Source organism: Rhea americana, unplaced genomic scaffold (genome assembly GCF_003343005.1).
Source record: "Rhea americana isolate MKP2758 unplaced genomic scaffold, rheAme1 scaffold_2, whole genome shotgun sequence".
Taxonomy (NCBI): Eukaryota; Metazoa; Chordata; class Aves; order Rheiformes; family Rheidae; genus Rhea; species Rhea americana.
The window spans coordinates 17,102,887-17,109,176 of record NW_028186149.1 but is presented as its reverse complement, the minus strand read 5'-3'; the positions used below and the strand labels follow the sequence as shown (position 1 = coordinate 17,109,176).

The 6,290-nt window shown below is 35.9% G+C and overlaps 1 protein-coding gene across 1 annotated transcript in view; it reads right to left on the bottom strand.

The window, feature by feature from the left end:
• Positions 1–5,996, bottom strand: part of LOC146596824 (ferric reductase 1-like) — a 25,095-nt gene extending 19,099 nt beyond the window's left edge. Inside the window, exon 1 of the mRNA XM_085303686.1 lies at positions 5,978–5,996. The gene's annotated coding sequence lies outside the window, so the exon portion shown is untranslated. The remainder of the gene's footprint in view (positions 1–5,977) is intronic.
• Between the last annotated feature and the right edge of the window lie 294 nt (positions 5,997–6,290).

The window sequence follows — 6,290 nt, the reverse complement described above, 5'->3', positions numbered from 1 at the left end:
AGTTGGTAAGACTGAAAACCATAAGCTACCTATAGAGCAACCTATTGGAAAAATATTGGAAGGGCTAGAAGCAAATGTCTAAGTACAGAAYCTAAAAATATTTCTTAGAGTATTTTTCCTAATAAAAATATTGCTAAAAAATATAAAAAGTTAGGTAGAGTGTGAAAGAAACTATATAATTGAGCTGAAATTTTAAGTAGTTTTTTTTCTGAGGCTGAATAAAACCAGATTCCTAAAAAGGAGGCTTGGGAACTAGTAATATCAGTGTCACTGGTTGTACAATCATTGGTAATTACCCTCTCTACTTGTGAGCATATCAAAGTGATACCTAGTGCTATGAAAATAAGAGGGTGCCTGCTTCAGTCTATTTGCCAATCTAGATGAAGGACCCTACCATACTCAGAACTAATGGAACAGGAGAGGTGTGGATACACTTATACACAAAGATGACTATTTACTGACCTGGGAAACTAAAAGTTAGGTGTGGCAAGTTTGGGCAATACCTATTATCACTTCAGCAGCTGGCTTTCTATTCTGAAATCAGTCCTGCGATACTAATTTATTTCCAAGGGCTTGATTGGATGGGGTAGAATCATAATCTCATTTTCAACATTTTATCCAAACTATTTCTGCAGTTCCAAAAGCAGACTCATCCCAAAGCACTTGCAAGTTAGATGAGAGGAAATACACGTTAAGATGATGATGGAGAAGAACACTGATGGTGGCACTTACCAGTGGCACTACACACAATATGCTTATTTTGTATTGATAAGTTATGAGAATTCTGATGCAGATCAATATTTGACCATGTTTATATGGGGACTTGAAAGTAAAACTAAATATTTCTGCTCCACATCTTCATCCTTTTAGAAGCAGAAGGAAAAACTTGCTAGGTGGCTCTACTACTTCATTTATATAGATGAAGATTTCTGAAGGACTTAGAACTAGAGCACCTGATCTTTTCTTGGATGTGAGATATTTTTTACTTTCAGATTAAGACATGAGTACATCTCAGCATACTTAAGATTTGCTACTACTGACAGTCAATAATTTCTTTATATCTTCTGTTTATAAGCTACTTCTAATCTACCCAAAGGAACACCACTGTGCAAGCAATCATACTGACCACAATACTAATATGATGTGCTTTAAAATTAGCGTATAAAATGGTYGAGGAGGAAAGACAAATTCTAGCTGTATCTTTACTGAACTCTCATAAGCCAAATAAAGCTCAAACCTATAGACATTTTTTTCCAATTTACAGTAATTATTATTGGATTGTCTCCTAGAATTTCGGATGCTCAGAACTATTTATGAGATTACAGAAGCTGACTCTACTTAACATTTTTAAAAGATGACAATGCATATCCTGTCATGCAGATACAGCTATTCAAAAAAAAAAAAAAAAAAAATCAAAAAATCAGCTCCTATAAGGACTTTTTTTTTTTCCTCCAAATCTACAAATATTCTTACCTACAAAAATGGTGGCCTGTTACTGTTTTTATCACCCCATCCTTGGCAGAAATACTGATTTACTGTCAAGGTTCATTCCTGTTCCAGGGTCTCTACTATGTGTGCCAGGACTTGGATGAGTATCTTGCCACTCAGGAGCTGTCAGTCYGTCGGAGTCTAGAAAGTTTTCACAGGTATTCATTGACAGTTTCCCAAGCCCTACCTTTCACTCTGCCTGGCAGTGAGAAATCAAGACAGGATGTGTTTGTGGTGCTTCATCACCAGGACTGTACTGACTTTTCACTTTCAAAGGCAGAAGAAGCAGAGGAAGTCCCACTCCTTCAACTGCCCAGATGAACACTATAAAGAATACCTGGGTAACAACTTTGCTTCAGAATTCTTAACATTTCTTTATGGTGAATTTGAAACCTCTCTACTGAAAAGACTTACTTTCCATAGACTGTTGATTTCTCAGGGCTGCAACAATGTCTTCTGTTTTATTTCAAAATATAACGCAAACTTGGATTTTTTTCTGAAATAAATTTAAAAGAAAAGTGAGAAATCCAACAACAATTTAACTCCAGCACAGACTCATTTTGCCTAGTGATTCCTGTAGTGCACTCTACCTAGGATACGATGACATCCCTTATTTAATTATACCTACTATAATAACATACTTAAGCACATTTAATGCACCTAATACTGTATTTCTGTTTTTATTCACATTGCAGATAACAGTTGCCTAATGGTTAAAATGTCAAAGGATCACAGGTAATTCAAGTGGGAAGGAATCTTAGGAAATCTCTAGCCCAACTTCTTGCTCAAAGCAAGGCCAGAAACAAGGTCAGACAACATTGCTCAGAGCTGTGTGCCTAGTGAGGTCTTGAAAACCTCTGAAAAATGGAGGTTGTTAGCTGTTGCAACACCTCTTCCAGTCCTTGACTGTAACTTTATCTTTACTTTGAGAGTGCTCAGTTTCTTTTCTGGGCTAATGTAACAGTAAATAATGAGTTTCTCTCAGAATCAGCCACTATCTAGAATACATCTCTTTAGAGAGACTCAGAAAATAAGTGCTTTCTGTGAGACAGGGAAGAATAATGAAGAACATCATAACCTGGGACATGAGCTTGCTGCTATTATTTTGGGCCAACCCTGCTACTGTGAAAAAAAWTAGATTGTATTAGAATACTCTCTGGAAGCTGAAACATCAGAGAAGTTTCACCCAATTGAATTAAATGTTAGCAGAAATGMAGGTTTAATTTACCACACTTTTAGTGTTAATTTATGCTTTTCTCTAAATTTTGTTGAAATATAACATTTTGTTTTGGGGTAAATATTGTATCAATGTCACAATGTTACTTAATAAAATGATAGCAGCTGGCATCAAGCACTTCCTAAAAGGATCTTCATAATGTTAAGACGATCTCTGTAACCTTTTAACCTTAAGTTTTAAAATAAAATACATGTGCAACCATTTATCTAATATCAACATCTACTATTAGTTATGGCATTTAGCTCTTATAGCACAAGCTAGCCTATCATTTTGCAGTAAAAAAGCTCAATCTGAGGGTACTTTTGTCTCTTTGTAACAAGAAAAATGTGAACCTGTAATCCCATTACTTCCAAATTTCCTGGAAATACTCAAGGCATTGATGATTAAAATCCTACTGATTTAGGGAAAAGTTACTGGGAGAGAAAGGAGACAGAAAATCCTTTCCTCAATTTAGTACAGCTATGTTTTCTGGCACATCTATATTCACCAATCTGCAGCTGTTTGAGCTGAAGTCTGTTAATGCCTACTAACATAGTAATTCCCCTACCTCTTTTCTACTTATCCCAGAACAAAAGCATCTGGCTTCCGTTTATCATAAAAAGCCTCAGAACAGATCATATACTCCATGTCCTGCAGTATTGCAAGTGGTTATACAGCCAGATTTGCCCAGACCACTTGTTACAGATAGTACAGATATCAAAGGACTAGAGTATAAAGATAAGCATTTATACTACTTGAGGCTTCTTAACCTTTCCTTTTTTGACCTCTTCACTTTCTTCACTCTTAATCAGCTTCCTGCAACACACCTCATTGAGAGAGAACAGTTTTTCTGTGTGAACTGTCTTTCTGGCTTGCAATGTCAGTACCGAAACCCTTCAGGTCCTTCTAGCAAAACGTTTGACCCCGAGTCTGAACACACAAACCAGGCCTTGGAACACTGCCAAGTTCTCCAGGGTAGAGAACAAACTGAAGACAATGTAATTGTTACTAGACCTGGGAATATTTGTTTTCTCAAGTACTCACTGTCAGGTACTTTGGATTCCCATACAATATTCAAGATATAGCAAAGTGAATAAAATTTTGACAATGACATCTGATTTTCTAGATAAAATAACAACATGGGCATACACACAACTCCTCATTTGGTGAGGAGGAGAATCTGTTTTTTGAAGGACTGGGAACACAGTACACAGAAATCTGATTCCTTCTGCTGTTTCATTATCACAGAGCACTAAATACAAGGTAAGGAGCAAAAAGACACTCAAGCATAAGAGAAAAAGCAGAAATGAGCCAAAAGGAGCACAATGATGAAGACACAGTTCCAAACAGGGGAGGGACAAACATATAAACAGAACCTGTTCACAGGGAAGCATGACTCATRAGAATCCTGATGGGAAATGGAAGAAAGGAGTCCCTGATGTATGCAAGTCATTCAGTCTACAACAGTAATAAGGTATGTATGCTCTACACATTGGAGAAATATAGCTGCCCATAAGATAATACATTTCTCTGAAATAAACAAACCACTTCAGACCAGTAGTATTCCGTTCCATGTACTAGCCATGAAAATACTTTGAACTCAGAGCTTACTTAATTACAAACACCCAACTTGTTAACTATGGTAAAGATCGCAGTTTTTTGAAGTGGTCACTCTTGTTCTTCCATATAATTGTCCCCTTGTGTCCTACTATCACTCATGATRTTATGTCTAAGTGTGAGATTATAAACTTTTAGAGGCAGAAATCAGGTATTATGTCTCAGAAGCACAATGAATTAGGTATAATCAATAATAATTACAGGTATGTAATAGAAAATAGGAAGGTGAGGAAAAGGAAGTGGCCAGGAATATAGTAATTACTTTGTATTAGGAATGACTGGGGAAACTACTGTGAAAAGCTAACCATCCTAGGAAATAAAATACCTGTTTCTTTAAGTTTTCAATAGAGAATTAAAACAACCAAGTTAAAGTGTATCAAGCATCATATTAAACACGTTTTATAACTTAAAAATCAACAAACTCCAGAAGCGAAGCTGTTTTCTTTTTACTTGAAGTACGTGTACCTGTGAGGGTTTTGCTGTAGTAATCTCTTTGGAATGTGGCAATTATCACCTACCTGGCAAACTGGAAGTGTTGCACTTCTCTGCTAATAAACCTCTCCTCCATTTTGCCAGAGGAGAGGGAGGAGGCTGAGGTGACTCTTTAGTAGAGACAACAATCAGATCTACAGAGTATTCTGCTGGAAGGGCGAAGAAGCACAAGGTGGTGTTAACCTCACAACAGAAGATTTAAAAGTTCTCCATATGGAATATAAAAGTAGTAGTCTAAGTAAAAATTTGAAAAGCCAGTAAACACCAGCTAGATACAAGAAAAAACAGGATGAGAGATGTGAAAAACAGGATAAGAGAAGRGTAAAAGTGAAAAACAAGCATGCAAGAAAAAAATCACATCTAACTCTGGTGTGGAAGTGTACATGCAACAAAACAAATATTCTGTCACATTATAGACAAGAAAAATAGTAATCTTGTGTTCTTAACCGCTTTCTCAAAAGTATAGAGAAAGAAAAGGCATGGTAGTACCCTTGCTAAGAATAAAATAAAGTTTTGATACATAAGGTTCATTTCCTAAAATAACAATTTTTATATAACTAGCTTTGTAAAAATATACATATTTCAATTACTACATTTTTCCTTAAAATATCAGAATTTGGCTCAGAAAACACTATGTATTAAAATGGAAGGGATTTGTTGCCTACAGGAGAGAAGATTCAGATTCACTGTATAAGGAGTCACATAAGTGAAAATATCTGGTTACACCATCATTTGACAGTACAACACCTACAGCAACTGTTTGCAAATTAGGCACAAKATTGCTAAATTATTTGACAGATGTAGCTTCCAAATGCTACTTTGAGTCCTCAGATGTAGCATTACATTTAGACAAAAATCTTAGAACCATTTCTTTTCAGACTATTTAGAACAGTACTTCATTATCTTGTTAACAGTGTGATTTGAATTCCCATAACTACTCTGAAAATCTCAAGGCAGAAATTATTTTTAAATTATAATTTGTATTTTCTCTAGTTTTATTTTACAAAGACGACAAACGTATGAACAGGCTAAGAAGCCTGCCTTGAAGAGGTTCTGAGAGAAACCCTGGACAGCACCCAGAAGAGCATCCAAGAAACATCTGACTGATGCCTGGAGAGCATCATTAGGAAGAGCTCTGGACTAACCACATTGCACCAGACGTACCAACGTGGTCTTCAGATGCTTAGGAAGAGGTCCGGAGCAGTCCTACACATGAGAAGACAGACATTAGAAGAAAACAAGAACACCTTTTAATAAATGTCATAGTAGGTCTGATCATAGGCTTTACAAATTACAAAATTATGTAGAAAATGTAGTGGTCTAACACAACTCCAGAGACTGGAATAACTTGCTTGAAATTGCAGCCCACTAAAAATACATAAAACCAATGGCTAGCACTTAAAATGGAATGACAGATGCACTTTGCTTTTTTCAGCTACACACTTTTTTTTTTTTTTTTTTTTTTTTTTTTTTTTTT